Source organism: Cuculus canorus, chromosome 16 (genome assembly GCF_017976375.1).
Source record: "Cuculus canorus isolate bCucCan1 chromosome 16, bCucCan1.pri, whole genome shotgun sequence".
Taxonomy (NCBI): domain Eukaryota; kingdom Metazoa; phylum Chordata; class Aves; order Cuculiformes; family Cuculidae; genus Cuculus; species Cuculus canorus.
This window is the reverse complement of record NC_071416.1, coordinates 3,535,727-3,553,232: the sequence shown is the minus strand read 5'-3', so window position 1 is coordinate 3,553,232 and position 17,506 is coordinate 3,535,727. Positions and strand designations below refer to the sequence as shown.

Here is a 17,506-nt window from a genome sequence, read left to right as displayed (position 1 = left end):
ATCAGCCGGGACCTGCGCCCCCGCACCTCCCGGAGCCCCATCTCCCATCCCCAGCCCGGAGCAGCCTCTCCCCGCTGAGCCCCGCGCCGGACTGTTCCACCGCGCCGGGAGGGGGGTATGTCTCTGTGTGTTCACAGAGAACAGAGAGAGACAGAGAGAAGCAGCTCTCCTCCCAGCCGAGGCGCAGCACCCCACCGCCCCTCTGCTCCGATCCCCCCGGGCGTCCCACGAGGGGCGGCACCGGCTGGCGGCGTGGCTGCTCCCCCTTTCCCTGCCCCCCCCGCACTCCCCCCGGCGGTGGTGCGGCCCGGGGAGCGCCCGGCGCGGCGGGCGGCGCACGGCACTGAGCCGGCGGCTCCCGCGGGGCGAGGGCGGGTCGGGGCTGGGCGCGCCGCGTCCCTCCTCCGGCCGTGCTCGCCGCCGCCTTCCCGCTCGGTGAGTGCCGATCGCTCTCCTCCTCCCGGCTCTGCCCGCACCGCACCGCACCGCTCTGCTCCGCGGGGCACTCCGGCTGCCGCCAGGGAGCCCCGCGCGCTTCGTCGGTTCGTTTTTCCCCCTTCAGTCTTCTCTTTTACTCGCTGTTTTCTGTTCTTATTGTGGGGGTTGTTTTGTTGTTTTTTTTACCTCCTGATCTACTTTTTTCCCCCCTCCTTTTAATGGAGATACCGGCACCTGCGGGACGGGAAACTTTGGCGGATACCGAGGGATGCGGGGGAACGGCGGTCGGTCCTGGTCTGAGCTCCCCCTGCTACGATCCCGAGGGATGCGGGGAGATGGGGTTCGGTCTTGGGCTGAGCCCTCTGCCGCCTTCTCCAGTCCCAGGATTCGGTCCCAGGCTGAGCCCCCCCTGTCCCAGGTGATGCGGAGGAGATGGGGTTCGGTCCCGGACTGAGCCCCCTCCGTCCCGGGTGATGCGGAGGAGATGGGGTTCGGTCCCGGACTGAGCCCCCTCCCCGCTGCCCCGGTCCTGGGGTTCGGTTCTGGGCTGAGCCCCTGCCCCGGGTGATGCGGAGGAGATGGGGTTCGGTCCCGGGCTGAGCGCCTGCCTCGGGTGATGCGGGGAGACGGCGCTCGATCTTGGGCTGAGCCCCCCTTGCCCCTTGCTGCGGTCCTGGGTGATGCAGGTGTCGGGGCTCGGTCCTGGGCTGAGCACCCTCTGCCAGGTCCAGGCTGATGTGGGGGGTCGGGGCTCGGTCCTGGGCTGAGCCCCCTACCCTCTTGCCCCTGCCCTGGGTGATGCGGGGAGATGGGGTTTGGTCCTGGGCTGAAGCTCCTGCCCCCCTACCCCGGTCCCGGGTGGTGCGGGGGAGACGGGGTTCGGTCCTGGGTGATGCGGGGTATGGGAGATGTGGTTCAGTCCCAGGCTGAGCCCCCCCTGCCCCAGGTGATGCAGAGGGATGGGGCTCAGTCGTGGGCTGAACCCCCTCCCCACTGTCCCGGTCCCAGGGTTCGGTTCTGGGCTCTGGTACCGCTGGTGCCAAGCAGGGGCCACAGGGTGATTGCGGGTTCCTTGGTGGCTGCTGCAAGGCAGGATCTCTCAGCTCCCACCCGAGTTCCCTGGGAGCAGTTTGGGGCGCTTCGTGCCGGTACCAGAGCCCCAGCGATGCGGGAGATGGGTTGGAGCCACGCAGCAGTGCCTGAGCAGCCAAGGGCTTGGGGATTCGCTGACCTGTGTGTTAGCCCTCATCCCTTAAAATGTAATCTCCCAGCGTTTGGGAATGTTACCTGTTGTGGATAGGTTTGGGTTGGAGGTTTCTGTCGGTATTTGGGGTGGTGTGTGAAACTCCAGTCTCTATTCCAGCCTGGATTCAGCTATCGCTGTGCCCTGAGTTTGGCTGCGTGTTTGTAAGGGTGATCCTACAGCGAATCTGTTTGATGATGAGAGAGCCCAGAAGGCTGGGATATAAATTGCCTGTATGCTTCATATTGTGGCTGTGCCCCTGTATTTTGCTGAGTGTAATTCTCCGATTTGTGTTTTGGCCAGGGAAAGCTCCGGGTTGTACAGCAGAGCCAGGGAAAAGCTCGTGCTGGGCTGCGGGCTCCCAGGCTTTCCTGCGTTCCAGCAGCCACTCTGCTTTCTGGTAGCTCTTCTGCTCTGGCTTTATTGGAGAACGAAGCCAACAGCATGACGATTGAATTTAACTTACTTCTGAGGCCAGAAAAAAAAAAGACCCTCTGATTTCATATTAAGGAAATGATTGTCTTTCCTCTGCACATGAACACCGTGAGGTGCCTGTGTCTGTGGGTCCACCGAGGTGCCGCTGTGGGCAGCGCATGCCCGCTGCTGCTGGCAGATTCTCCGGAGCTGGCAGGGGCATCGCTAGCGTTCAGACGGGTGTTTGCTGTGGCGCTGGGTGTCCGGGCTGAGTCTGGTCTCTTTGGCTTTGAGCGCTGCTGGCTGTTACCACGGCTGAGCAGTCGCAGGGGGAAGGTGAAGGCTGTGCTGCGGGACCTCTGGATTATCCCAGCTGGAAAGAGGAAGCCTGCGCTCTTCTACAGGTGCTTTTACTCTTGGTTTCCCTTTCTCAGTTGGGCAGGAGGAGGTGGTGCTTTCACTTGGGTTTTGTCTTGTCTTTTATTCTGCTGTTTGTTCTGATCTGGGCTCTTTGCATTATTTTCTTCTAAGGTAAAGGATAGGGAAGGGGTTTGTTTTCTGAGCAAAGCTAGCAGCAGAGCAGAATCCAGCCTGGATGTAAAGAGAACTGCCTTTTTCTGACCTTCCCGGGTGACCAAGAGCCTGTGTTGTGATTGAAACCTTGGGTTAAACCACAGCGCTGTGGCTCTGTAGCATCCTTTATAGGCTGCCTACTCTCTGTAACAACTTGTTACAAGGTTTATTGCTCATATTCCTGGAAGTGTTTTTATGACTCTCGTTTTCGGTGAGTGACTTGGCTCTGTGTGATGCCTCTCTTCATGAGGTGCGTGAGTTAATGCCGACACTCATTTAGTTCACCAGGCTGTGCCTGGGTAGGATTGCCGGTATTTTCCTTCTGTCAGGCTAATGTTGTAGATGAATTTCAGGGGAATGGCAAAGCAGAGTAAGGTGGGTCTCTTAAGAACCACTTTCTTTAGAAAAGGCAGATAATAGGCAGCGAGTTTTGGAAGGATGTTTTATTTATGGATTGTAAAGAGAGGATTAAAGCTCTTGACAGGGAAGAATTTATGTGGAATAAGTGATAGGACTTGATCATTCAGAAAAATAAGACTCTTAACATGCTCCCAGCACTGAGAAAGCTTTCAGCTCTCCTTATCCCAAATTATTCAATAAAAGCAACAAACTTCTTATTGCAGTTCTTTATTGATGGCTGCATAAAGAGTTTTCAGACCTAGAAGTAAACTTGTGTCCACTCAAAGAAAATGGCCCATGGGTATAAAAATCTTAAAGATGCTAAAGGAACTGTTGAGTTATCCAAGATTTTAATTATAGGTATTAGAAATAGCTGTGCCGGTCTTGAGCGAAATGCAGCTTTCCCCGCCTTGCCCCCTCCCGTTAAGGTGCTCTCTTGCCTGGCACAGGGTTGTGTTCCTGCCTTTGAAGAGGCAGAAAGGCATTGCTTGCAGGATTACTGAAATGAAGAGGGATTTTGGAGGGGAGGAGGAAACAAGGAATCCAATTTTGAGCTCAAGTTTTGATTCCGAAACAAGTTGCTAATTCTTTTCACAGCTTGAGGTTTGTGATGGAAAGGTTGAAAACACCCAGCAAGAAAAACAAGCTAGGAAAAAATCTGAAATAAGCTAAACAGAGTGAAATTCAGAGTAAACTGTCACCAGAGAGCGCTTATAAACCTGCTGGAGAAAAGGAAGGGAGGAAGCTTTCGCATCAATAACAAGTTCTTTTTTTATATAACTGTAGAGCTTGAGTTGTATCGTTTTAAAAAAAATAATCCTAAATGTGTGCTTTTTATACCTGTGTTGGTCGCCGAGGCTAAATCCGCAGAGTTCATGCTGATCTGGGTAATCTGAATCAAGCTGAATAGCAAAGAGGCTTTTAGGAGAATCTAAAACCCAGGAGGCGTTTTTCAGACCTGAGTTATGTGACTTTTTTTAGAGGTGCCTCAGGCAATTGCATTTTAAGAAGACAAAGCTTTTGTTTTCAAGCTGGCCTAGAAAAATACCAAGGATGAATCCAAAGGAAAGGCTTTCAGAAATTGTCATTTGTGATTAAGTTGGTTTTGCTGTTGTGCACAGGATGCTGCTGCCTTCCTCGGCGCGGTTGAACTGTGTCTATTTTTATTTTTGCCACCAGTCCTCCTGTGGCTGTTGAATTCGAGTGACTGATGTTACGTGGTGGTTCTCACCTGAAAGTGTGTGTTTAATTAGAGGGTCAAGTGTCTGCTAGCTCCATCTCAGATATAAAATTAATTGTATGTGCTTTACAGAAGGCAGCATTGAGGTGACACCAGGGCAGAGACTGACTCAGAACCCATGTTGTGCAGAATTAACGTCTGTTTAAGTGTCTAGTTGGGCATTGAAAATGCTGGAACTGCCAAAGCCAGGGCTCAGAACAGTGAGCAAAGTCTTTTGCATGTCTTATAAAATCCTCAGCTTGCACAGAAACCAGAAGTATGCATGCAAATAGGGAATCTATAAAGCTTTTCTTGTGGCTTCTCCTGTTTCTTACAGCTTAAAACAATCAGAAATAGGATCCTGTTGTTGCCAGGCTGTGCGCAAACAAGAGGAGCTGCTTCTGGGGAGCCTGAGATGGGGGGAGTGAGCAGGGTAAAACGGATAATGCTGCGGCATGGATGTGGGAAAGTGTAGTGCCTGCAGTCTGTAGTTTTGTAAGCTCCCCATGAGTCCTTCTTGTTTCATAAAGATGAAATAGTGGCAGTATTGTAATGACTTCCTTTCTTTAATAAAATGAAAACAATTTTTGTCTTAAAATCTAACCACATAAAGCAGCGTTGGCTTTATTAACAGCATCTGAAGCTGTGTCGCCAGAGCAGGAGGTGTCCCTGGAGTGAACCTCACCTCCAGAGGCAGCAGCTTTCTGTCGCTGTGCCTGGCTTGGCTCTGGATAGCCAGGGAAAGGCTGGAAGGGTGGCGTGAGGCAGCTTTTTGGCTCTTGTATAACCCTGTTTAACACAAACAATCCTGTTTGTTCTGCTTACTGAGGTTTCTTATATCTCCCAACATGAAGAGATCCAGGAGTGGATGCAACCTCTCCGGGGGAACCTGATGAGCCCCTGCTGCTCTTTTGGAAGCAGGTGGGTCCTGCATCTGTCACTCTGACACCTAATAATAATGTGGCTTTTTTTAAAAGCAAGCTTTGAGAATATGTTGAAACCGAATACTGACACAGAGCGAGATGTGCCAGGGAGAAGCTCCCGAGGCAAGACTTGGCCTTGCCTTTGCAGGGAAGGTTCCCCCCCCTACACTGATTTAAGGGTTTCTGAGCTTTCGCTTGTACCCTGATGCTGGAGCTGAACAGCAGGATGCCGGTCTCGATTTCAGTAGCGCTTCTGCACCTGCAACCGAGTATTTCCTTTACTGAACAGCCGTTTGTAGATTTTGTAAGTGATGTTGCACAACTGCCCTTTCCTTTTGTTCCAAAAAGTCTGGTTTCAAAATAGAAAACGTAATGCCAGTGTTGGTTTGGGGGTTTTTTTCTTAAGAAAACAAGAATGAGGTAAATAGCACGGACATCTCTGGGCTCCGTCCGTGTGAATTCAGTGATTCCCAGGTGAAGTCTGCAGCCTCACCTGGATGTGGTGTGTGATGGTACCGAACAATAGGCACTGAAAAGTGGCATCGCTTTATCTGATGCTTTGCAAGCAGCTTCTATTTCAACAAATACAGCCACAGTGAGAATGAATGCAAACTCATCTTTTGATTGCTACTACAAGCAGAATAAGAATAGACAGGGTAAACGTACCAGCAAGAGCTGAGGCAGTGCAGCTCCCTCTCCTGCTGCGTCCCACTTTCCTTGGAGGGTCTCCTGCCACGTTGGGGTTCTGCATTCAAGGGAGACCACTTAAATATGGAAATAAGGGTGACAGTTTCTATCAGAGAAGATATTGTGGAAGTGTTGGCAATGGACATTTGTTCTGGAAACTGGGAATAGATCAACACTATTATTCATTTTAATGTATGAATTTCTGAGTTCAGGACTAGGCTGGTAAAGGACACAAGGTGGAGGAAAGAGGTAGTTGCAGATGCTCCCCATCAGGGCTCGTAATGTCTTTATTAGTCTAAATCTCATATCTTCCTCTGCCTTTAACAAAGTTTTTGGTTTTGAGAACTGTCTTAGGAGCATTTGTGAGAAAAAAAAAAGCTTCCTTTGGCAGGACGTGGGGAGCACCAGTCAACTCTCCTGCACAGGGTGAGGATACCTCTGCTTGGAAGTGGGAGATCTGCTTGAACTTCACTTGTGGTGAAGCCCGCTGGCTTGGAGAAATAAGGATAATCTGAAGCTCCACGAAAGAGGTTTGGACCTTGGCCAAAAGGGGTGGCGTGGTAGCAACTGCTTCTGTGCGTATTATATGACAGTCAACTGGCAGGCAGTGCTGTTCGTGTTATGTCTTACACCTGGCTGTCACTCTCTCAGTTGTTTCCTAGACGTGCCAGGACTCAAAGGTGACTCTGCTGGTTTGAGAGACATCCTGTGTAGATCATAGGTGGTTGGTATTGCGCGTATAGTTTCGTCTGGGTGCAAGGCTCCCTTCAGCCTCCAACTGAACTGTTTATTTTCTAGATAGGTTTGAGAAATTCTCAGGTTGCTCTGGGACATAGCGTTGCCGAGCTGATGGTGCTGCGTGGCTTGACTGAGAGTGTCCCTGCTGGAAAAGCAACATTGTGGTGGTTTGGTGGTTGAACAGCTCCTGGTTTCTGTCCCTGGAGCTGTATCGACTTGTAAAACAGGTGTTTGCTTGTGACTGTTGGTTCTGCAGGAACGTGCAGTGCTTAGAGCTCTTACAGGCTACGGAAAGAAAGGAGCTGGTAAGAGCTATAAGCACTGCAAAAATCCTCTTTGACTCCTGTAGTTACTTAAGCTTATTTTTTATTTATGGGGTTTTTTAACTTTTGCTCCAAAGTTTAGATTTATGTGCCGCTGTTATTCGTGCTCAGGCATTTCAACAGGCCAGTAAAACTGCTTGGCACATGCACTGCCTACATCTGTGATGGATTCCAGCGGTGCTTTACTTTCTCCCCCAGCCTGGTACCCAAGCCCAAGGACAAACCTCCCCACCTCGCTGCAGGCAGGGAATCTGTAGGGCATGTCACGAGGGCGAGGACCTAAACAGTGGAACTGGATTTGAAATCTGTGTTTAGCTGTACCAGGATTTTTCCAGTAGTTTTGTAATCTCAGGCAGCCAGTGTCCTTTCTTTTCTTCCAGTAGTGTCTTGGTACCCACAGGGCACAGGTGATGGAGAGAAGCATCCAATAGTAAATTCCACTAGAAGGATGCCCTGTGAAGCTAAAGCTTCATGAGCTTACAGGGAATGACTGCTGCCACCGATACCCATCGAAGGTGGGCTTTGTGGTTTTTTCCTCTTAATTAGGAGCGGAGCGCGTTCCTGCAGATGGGCTCCCCAGCCATTTGACTGCAGTATAAACAGCATTTTCAGGGAGGGCATGTTAATAAGCTTGAGTTTGCTAATACCTCCTGTGAGCAGAACCACACCTCGTGGCAGGAGAGAGGCAGGAAGAGCTTACATGATTTTAATTAAAGTTGTTGTGAGGAAGAAATTAAATCTGGTCTCTTGCCCTGCTGATAGTATGAGGGGAGAGAGCTCAGCCTCTCTGAACAGAGCTATTAGCTGCCTTCTGTTTGCCTAGGAAAAAAAGCAATTTCTTCGTCAGCTTTTACCCTGGCTCCTGGGCCCTGATTGCTTGTTTATTTGCAGCAGCTCCCCAAATCACTTTGAAGATGTGCTTAAACATTGATCACCCCTTAAGGTCCTTCATCTTTGTTCTGCCAGCAGTCATTACAAAAGGTATCTTAAATTACCTCTTTTGCCCAAAATGAACGGGCTGTGTGTAAGGTCCAGAAGAATAAAGCTCTTCCAGCTGAAGGATAAATCAGCCGATATGTTTGCCCCCGTGCTCTGCTCCTGGTTCTCCTGGATTAGCCTTCCAGCCCTGTCTGGAAAGCAGCAGGAAAGGGAAAAGCCAAAGTGCTGCTTAATTTGAAGGCAAAAGCTACCAGTGTGTTCTGCCTGGTGAGCAGTATCCTGTCTAAAACCGACTTGCTCTCCCCTTATTGCGGCAGTGTGATCATTCCTCCTCTTGCTGCACACTGGAGAAGGGATGGCAATTAGAAGCATCTATATTTATAAGATACTGCTGGGTGATGCTGTGCGGCCAGTGGGATGCAGCAGTGAGATGATGCCAGCGCTGGTCGCTGCTCTCAGAGTGGTTTGGTATCATAACATTAGACAAGCAACTTGAAATCTCTTCCTTCCTTTCCCTTTTGAGCACCCAGACCCGCCAGGGCTGGCATAAAATACCCCCCAACAGCAAAAACATTTAGCCTGTATAAAACAGGCAGGAGGTAGTAGAGGAGACCGATTCGGTGTAGAAAAGCCCAGAAGCTGCAGTAGAACAGGAAGGAAGGTTTAATAAATCACTATGTCGTTTGCTTCTGATGGCTACTTTATGTATGCAGATACTTTTCTTGTTGTTCTTAGCACTTAAGTCACAGAATCCTAGAATGGTTTGGGTTGCAAAGGACCTTAAATCCCATCCAGTACCACCCCCTGCCATGGGCAGGGACACCTCCCACTGGATCCGGTTGCTCCAAGCCCCATCAAACCTGGCCTGGAACACCTCTCTAGGAAGCCTTGACCACTGCCTCAACACCCTCATAGTGAAGAATTTTTTTTTCTAACATCTGATCTAAATGCACCCTCTTTCAGCTTAAAACTTTTCCCCCTCATCCTCTCCCTGTATTCCCTGTTCCAGAGCACCTCCCCAGCTTTCCTGGAGCCCCTTTCAGCACTGGAAGCTGCTCTAAGTTCTCTCTGTAGCCTTCTCTTCTCCAGGCTGAACAACCCCAACTCTCCCAGCCTATGCTTGTATCGGAGGTGCTCCAGACCATGGATCATCTTCATGGCCTCCTCTGGACTCTGTACTGACCTTTTCCCTGAGTTATCCTGGAAGGAAACGCATTGCTGACTTGTTATTTAGATGTACGATCACCCTTGTTCCTGTAGTGCGCTCTGAAGTACTGCTGAGAGGAGCTGCGGGATGGCTCGGCATGCGGAGAGGGTTGCCCAGCTGAAGGGGACCGACCAAACAGGTGGCACAGCAGCCTCAGCAGTGGAGGAAGAGGCTTCATGTTGACTTGTGTTGCAGGCTGTCCTCTGCTTTCATTGCTTTCATTATCATTGCCTTCTGCAGTTCAATTTGCAGGTGGTGTTTTGCCATCCAGTTTTGTGTGCTTCTAGCCCGTGATGTATCCCTGTTTGAATACTGATTTGCAAGAGGGGAAAGAACACAGTGCTCGTGACCTCACAATGAATAGATTTTAGCCATGTATGTAGTGTAAACATCTATATTTTATAGTTTGCTGTGAGGTATTGGTGCATGGGACTCTGGCTCAGCAAGCTATAGGCTTTTACCCATTAAGCCATGCGAGTGATTTATAGCTTGCCCCAAGCCTCTGCAGCTGGGTTGCCAGTCTTTAACAGGTATGAGGAGTAAATTTTTTGTTATTGTGAGGGTGGGGAGGCCCTGGCCCAGGTTGCCCCAAGAAGCCGTGGCTGCCCCATCCCTGGAGGTGTTCCAGGCCAGGTTGGATGGGGCTTGAAGCAACCGGATCCAGTGGGAGGTGTCCCTGCTCATGGCAGGGGGTGGAACTGGATGGGCTTTGAGGTCGTTTCCAACCCAAACCATTCTAGAACTCTATAATTGGATGGTTACACAAAGCCTTTACTTCAGAAGATCTAAAAAAGGGGATGAACTCCGTGCTTCAACAGGTGCTCAGGTTGAAAAGTTGCCATGTCTTGGGGCAAAATGCAGTTGGACCAAGCAGCCCAGCCACGTCTTATAAATAGAGACGCTTTTTAATTCTTTCCTTGCTTGTGACAGAAGGGACGCGTTACCAAACTTTGATGAAGTGCTGAGGGACATGGTTTAGGGAGTGTTAGGAATGGTTGGACTCGATGATCCAATGGGTCCTTTCCAACCTTGTGATTCTGTGATTCTCTGTAACGTGCTATGATGTTACAGTGATGTGAGAAAGCTTTGTGCAATGATGGAAACAGCCTTTAAATCCGCAAAGTTACTGTTCGAGAAAAGGAAACCCTTTTGGAAATTCCTGCCCCCTGCCCGTGCTGGCCTTGTCTGTAGGGAACAGGCTGAGGCTGACGAGATGCTTCCGCTCGATTGCAAGGAGCTTAGACTTCTGCTTCTACTGGCTGGTTTTTAAAGTTCCAGCAAAGAGTAAACAGTAAGTTTGGGGCTTTTTTTTTCTTACCCTGAAGTTTGTGATCTTTTTATTTCACTTGCAGAGCCTCACAGTCATGAGCAAGAGGAGCTTCTACCAAGTTGACTAAATGCTAGCTGATAAGAGATGCAAACTGATTAATTTGCTTTATTCTTGGAATTTTGTTTGTTTGAAGTTTTCTTGTAAGAGTAAAGGAGAGCAACAAGTATTTACAAGGCTTCCCACCCTCTAAAGTCACCACCTGCCTGGTTCTTGTCCCTTTCCTGGGAAAAAGAGACCCATTTCTTTAATAAACCTGAAAAATCTAGAGGATTTGCTAGCTAATCTTTGACATCTTTCCTTACAGTACGCTAGTGTCTGAAGCTGTGTGCATATAGTGACTGAGAAGTAGTTGTAGCCTTGGTGTTTATGCTCTAAATATATAAAAGGTAGGTGGGCATGTGACTTGGCCTGACCTTGGGTGGCAGCAGAGCTGGGAATGAAGCCAGAGCTCCTTGTTCCTGGTTCCCACTCTTTGATGTTAGTTCTGCAAAATCTGACATGGAGGCAAAGTAGTCACTGGTGTTTTGTGTGCCTGAGTCCAGCCTTCCAAGCCTGCTGCCTCGTCCTGTTATTCCCAATCCCAGGGTGTTCACCCCATCACAGCTGATTTTCTCAGAGAGGAGCGGACCGTGAGAAATTTACGGTGTATGTTATTTTGGCTCAGTGAAGTAGCACAGCAGCCCATTTCTGCAAGGCTTGGGGTTGGTTTGCAAGGAGGTAACACACTGCTGGCACCTTCCTTGCAGACCTGGCTGGAGTGCCTTAATTTTCATAGAATCATAGAATGGTTTGGGTCAGAAGGGACCTTAAAGCCCATCCAGCTCCAAACCCCCTGCCATGGGCAGGGACACCTTCCAGCGGTCGCTCGCAGCCCCATCCAACCTGGCCTTGGACACCTCCAGGGCTGGAGCAGCCACCACTTCTCTGAGAAACTTGTGCCAGGGCCTCCCCACCCTCACAGGGAAACATCTTCCTAAGATATCATCTCAATCTCCCCTCTTTCACCTTAAAACCATTCCCCCTCATCCTCTCTCTGCACTCCCCGATACAGAACCCCTCCCCAGCTTTCCTGGAGCCCCTTTCAGCACTGGAAGCTGCTCTAAGGTCTCCCTGGAACCTTCTCTTCCCCAGGCTGAACAACCCCAACTCTCCCAGCCTGTCCTCGTATGGAAGGTGCTGCAGCCATTGGATCATCTTCGTGGCCTCCTCTGGACTTTTGTTTCTTATTGCTGCATCTACTTATTTTCTTACTATATTATCTCAAGATTAAGCTCTGGGGTTCTTTTATAGCAGCAGACCCGTAATGCAGTTGATCTTTTGACAGATCACCTGGATGCTGCAGTAGCGTGCAGTATATTAAAAATAAAAAGGTTGTTTGCGCCGGTGGTGGGAGTGATGTAGTTCTGGCCTGATTCAGCAGATCCAGTGCTCTGTTCTGGTACCATTAACCATCATGCAAAATTGCAAAGGGCCCTGCAGGAACAGATGTTGATTCCTTAGACTCCTGCCCAAAGGAAGCGGTGCTTTGAATCTTGTTAACAAAAGCTGTGTCTTAGTCTTGAAAAATCACCCGTTGAAAAGTATGTTTGATAAGAAGGTGGAGGGGGTGATGCTGGGTTCATTTGTGCATCTGGGATTGTTCCCTCACCTTTCCAGGCAAAGCCAGGTGGTGGTTCATTTTTTTTGCATTAAATAAAACTAATCTCTGGAGTACTATGTGAGGCTACTTGCATCTGTGCGCTCTATGTAGGTCAGATGTGTGTTCACTTCTTTATGAAGACTAAACTTGACAGCGTTTCCTTTCTGCAACCAGGGAGGGAGAATCACAAAATTCACATGCTGCTCCTTAAGGAATGTCCTTAAGGGAAGACCCCGAAGGGGACGCGCATGCAGGTGAAGTGTGTTTGCTTTACCATGTGCTTCAGGTTTGTGATATAGTGCTTTATTGATGAGAGATTTGTCTAAGGTGTGTAGCCAGGGTTGATGGAGTGTCATTTCGAATTAGCCTGCTGGTTCAAAATGCTAAATGCTTCTATGCCACGCTTCCAACAGATGCCTCTTGCTTTGCTCTGAATAAAAAGCCTGTTTCCTAATCTCTGAAGCCTGTGTCTCTCTGGCTGTATTTATTAAAATGCAAATTGCTCTCCTTCCTCACCCTCAGCCAAACCTGTTCTGATATTTCTTGACCTATGCTCACTCAGGCTGTGGTAGAGGATGAAATGAGTTGCAAACAGGCAATAGTCTTGCCCAGAAGCATGTTAGGTAGGAACCTGATCTAACAACCTTGAAAATGGCTGAGAGTCTCCCTTCTTTGTTGGTGGACGTGGCCTTAGGTCCAGATGTTTTTGGTCTCGTGGAAGACACCCTCCTAGGGTAAAATTAGCAGGGTTCGAAGATATGGTTCCTATTGATCTCCCTCCTTGAGCATTGTCCTCTGATCTCCTTTACTTGACTCCAGTCCCTGGAGTAGGTGTCCTAAGCCAGTCTGGCTGCTTTCTACATGTTGGGGAGTTTATTTTCTTCAGTCTTGAAGTTATGTGATGATGTAAGAACTTTGTTTCTTACAGAAGGAAGCTTTGCAGAGGAAAAACTTGAAAACGTGGCCCTGTGGGACCCTAAACGTGGTTTAAAAAGAGATAAATGGGTTTATTTTAAAGCTGGAGAAAGCTGGCTCTGCTACCTGAATTATTTTTCCTGAGCTAAGATGACCTTGCAAGCGACCACGATTGTGACAGTGGCAGAGGAGGATCAGAATAGGTGAAGATGAGTATATCAATGTCCTTATGCAATCCAATGCAGTGTGGAAGCTATTTCTAGTATTGAAGCTGATCTGCCTGCTCTGTAGAAATATCAAGAAACGTGAAATGAAAGAAGGGCTGCACCTGTCACCTCCTCCTTCGGCAAATGACCGGCATCTGCAAGCAAATGAACATCGTCTACAGCTCTGCCTTCGGCAAGTGAATGGTGGGCTACAAACACTACCAGCCTTCTGACAGACTGAAAACTGGCTGTGAAGGTCTGTGCTTTGAAGCAGCTGCATGAGTAGCCACCTCTTCAGACCCTCTCAGCAATGAGCGGATCCCAGTGAGGAGTAAATTGAGGAGTAAATTCTAGTAGGTGGTCCACCCAAAGCTGACTTGGCTGTGATTGGTATCTGGATTTAGGAGCATTGGTCTTGGAAACTCAGTCTGTGTTGTAGTGGATTTCCAGTGTGGGGAAGTGGACTCTGGATTTCATGGAGTTGAACACTGCTGCTTGGAAAAGAGGAAGGCTGGAGCATATGAAGGGAAATTGGAATAGAACTTCTGTGTCCTGTTCTGCAAGAATTTTAGCTGGAATCCTACCTCTCAGTGTGTAAATGTGTGGAGGGAGTATGTGAGGACATCTCGGGACAGATGTCTCTGCTGGCGAGACCACCTTCCTAATTGCTCTCTCGCTGTGCTCAGCAGGAAATCACGGGACAAGATGTTTCCTGTGACTGCCCTTTCCCTTCTTCCTAAGTAAGATGAATGGTGCCTTGGCATGGAACCTCCTGAGTGCAACCAATTTTGAGTCCCTGCTGACCAGCTGAAACTAAGAGGAAACTAATGAAAACCCTTTTGTCATAACACTTTTTCGACCTTTAAAAGGAAAATGTGCTGGTGAGTCTGGAGACCCACTGGGAAATTGGTTTGGTTTGGGTAGAGGATGAGCTGAGGTGCAGTGGTGATGGTGGATTAAAATAAAGGCAGAGATCGGAGCGACGTGCAGATCTGCTGAGCTATTGTTGCTGGTTTATGAATGAACACAGAAGTGGAGTCCTCTGAGCTGCTGGGTGTTTCTTGACTATTCTGGTTAGGAAGCAGACAAAGAAGCTGAAGTGTTTTGCAGTTTTCTCCTAACTTGATTTTAAAACCAGGACGTAAACTTATTTTTAGGGAATTAAGGGAGGGAGGAAAAATGTTGATCATTACCCTGCATTTACATAAGAAATGAAATTACTGTTTTGGTCAAAATAAGTAATTTTGAATATTTTCGTGGCAGTAAGTATTTTTGAGAAAGACTTGGGTGAACTTTGTGCTTCAAGGCGAGTGAGCCTGGCTGAGCCTTCCAGGTACTTGACAAAGCCTTTATTACTTTTGTGGAAATTCAGTTAGATGGGAGAGGATGAGATAAGGCTGAGTTCAGGCACTGCTAATAGCCTCAATGTTTGGAGGAGAAAAGGATTTTGGTAGGCTTCTGCATTCATCAGCACGTCTAGTCATGGATAAGTGACCACTGCTTTACCTGGTTTGTGAGGAAATGACTTGCTTTTTAGATATTAGGGACATGTTTCAGATGTTAGGAACAAATTTATTACTGTGAGGGTGGGGAGGCCCTGGCCCAGGCTGCCCAGAGCAGTGGTGGCTGCCCCATCCCTGGAGGGGTTCCAGGCCAGGTTGGATGGGGCTTGGAGCAAACGGATCCAGTGGGAGGTGTCCCTGCCCATGGCAGGGAGTAGAACTGGATGAGCTTTGAGGTCCCTTCCAACTCAAAGCATTCTATGATTCTGTGTTGGGGCTGATTTTCCCCTAGCAAAGACCTTTGGCTTGGAGGTCTCAGTTGCCACAGGTACTAAAGCTCCGGTGTTGGGAAACATGGCTTTTGTTGTACGGACACTCTCAAGACATTGAAAAGTAAGGTCGAGACATTGACTCTTACTGTTATTGCGCTCGTGGCTGCTTCTTCGGCAGTGCTCTGGATCCAGATGACTGCTATGGATTACGGGCTCTTACCAATCCTGTGGTGGTTCACACAAGCTGTAGTTGTCCTTGGGATGGTGGGCACCATCTCAGTGAGAGGAACCCAGTGTTTAGAGAGCCTCTCCCAGATCTGCCAGATGGCAGATCAAAGGAGCCAGTCGTGCAGTGCGAGGAAAGCGGTGTTTGTGTGACACGCTTGGAGGCAGGTAGCTCTGCAGGTAGCTCTGCATCAAGCATACTTGTAATTACTGGCCTCCAGGACCAGGATGCTTCTCAAGCAGCCCATTCATTCTCTCACTCCTTATAATTAGAAGGAAATCACAGTATGGTACTTAATCTGTTGTCATGCTTGGTTGTCAGGGAAATTATTTCATCTTGGGTAGGGCAGCAAGGGCTATAGAGGTCTTGGGATTCTCAAGTCTCCCAAACTCTACATCTGCTCTCTGGGATAGCACTAATCCTGCTGAGCTCTATGCCTCCTGAACTTCTCTGGGAGGAATTAACCCTCTGCAGTTGTTTTCTGCCTAGCTGCTCCTGTCCAAACAGCCAAGGCAGTGCAGGGCTGTGTAGGAGTTCAGTGAAACCAGCCCTGCCCTTGAGGCTGCCGCTGGGACTGGGCTCTCCACCCTGCCTAGCAAGAGAGCCTTTGCATAAGTAGCCTCTTCGCTGGAGTTGAACACATCCCTATTGCTGATTCAGGAAGAAAGAGTCACTGTTGTAGTCGAGGAGGCACTTCTGCAGCTCCAGCACTTCCCTGTCCCCATTAGCTTGTAGTATTAAAGGAAAAGTTGAGATGCGGTGCTGAGTTGGAGTCGTGTCTGCCAGCCCTTCTCCTCATCACCACGCTGTGACCAATGGTGTGCTCTCAATTCCCTCCGTGCAAACGCGGATTACTTTGATCTTAAATCAGGCAGCAATGCCACAAGAACTGGGAATCCTCTGTCCCTTGCCTGCTCCAGTTTAATAAAATAATGCATTCATAAACAAAACTCTTGAGAGCAGGGTGCTCCCCAGGCTGCGCTGCTGTATCATGTATAAAACATCACCCTGCGCAAACCAGCCTGTTTCTCTGTAAGCAACTTGTAGTTTTGGCCAGCTTGAAATAATGTTCAGAACAAGGTGTCTGCTGTAGCAGAGCCTGAGACTCCTTTAGATGAGAAAATGACACTGCAGGTTGTCGAAGAGATCCTGCTTGTCCCTTGGAATGGAAATACGTTCCTTAGAGCTGACAGTAGCGCCTCCTCCACTGTGGGATTTCACTGCAGGTTAGCATGAGTTACTTGGTTTAAATGAAGAAAAAAAAATACGTGCCAGACCAAGCAATTTGGCAAAACTTTATAGAATCACAGAATCGTTAACGTTGGAGAAGATCTCTAAGATAATCCAGTCCAACCATCGCCCCAACATACCGTGGCTACTAAACCCTGCCCTGACGTGCATGGCTGCGTGGTTTTTGAACCCCTCCCAGGACGGAGACTCCACCACTGTCCTGGGCAGCCGGTTCCAGGGTTTCACCACTCTGTCAGTAAAGACATTTTTCCTAATATCCAATCTAAACCTCCCCTGATGCAGCTTGAGGGCTTTCTTTTTCTCTGTATTGTAGTGACAGTAAGAGCTCCTCAGCTTGGGCTGGAGGTTTTGAGTGCTGGTGGCTGTGTATGTCACCCCATCCTCTTTGGAAAGGGACTGAGGAGATGGGAGAAGTAACTTTTTCTGCCTTGTAATGAGGAGGAGTGTGATGGTTTTGTCATGACTGAGTGATTTAATCTGGGGAGGGCTCAGAGAAGTCATGTGTGAAAGTTCACAAGAGCTCTGCACATCTGGACTGCCCCATCCCAACTGCACTTTTCCCTGGGTGGAATTTCATACATTTCAAGGTAGTAAACTGGCGTAACTAGATAAAAAGTTGAATGAAAAAACATTCTTCCTAATTATGGTATTCCCCAAGTAAAATCTTTCATTAACCTTTTGTTCTCCATAGACACATGTCATACTTTGAACGGGTTTGGTACCCTTTTCTGCTCCAAGATAAATTCCCCCCAAATAATGAGTGGCTTTGTGCTTTCAAATTCTGTGTTTTTTGAGTGTTGCACTTTTCTTTCCACTCAACCTCTTGCTGCTTGAACTTCTCCAGGGATCTTTTTTTTTTTTTTCCAAGATTTATTCTGCAGGGTTTATTCTTGCAGCCACTGTAGCAATACTTAGGGAAAAAAAAAAAACCCCAACCCTCAGAATTTCACATCTTGACCTCAGGAGCCCCAAGTGTCAAAACCCAATAATAAACACTGCCAAATCTCAGAAGGTGGTGGGAGCTGGTGAGCCTGTGCTTTGTGTTTGCCGACACCTGTACTG

The 17,506-nt window shown here is 48.6% G+C and overlaps 1 protein-coding gene across 6 annotated transcripts in view; it reads left to right on the top strand.

The window, feature by feature from the left end:
• The first annotated feature begins 307 nt into the window (after positions 1-307).
• The window catches only part of RALY (RALY heterogeneous nuclear ribonucleoprotein), a 145,974-nt gene continuing 128,775 nt past the window's right edge, over positions 308-17,506 (top strand). Inside the window, exon 1 of one of the 6 annotated variants that reach the window (XM_054081435.1) lies at positions 308-435. The gene's annotated coding sequence lies outside the window, so the exon portion shown is untranslated. Of the gene's footprint in view, positions 543-2,465; positions 2,500-13,657; positions 14,075-17,506 lie in introns of those variants that run through there. The other 5 variants (XM_054081437.1, XM_054081434.1, XM_054081436.1 and 2 more) reach the window with 5 other exon arrangements.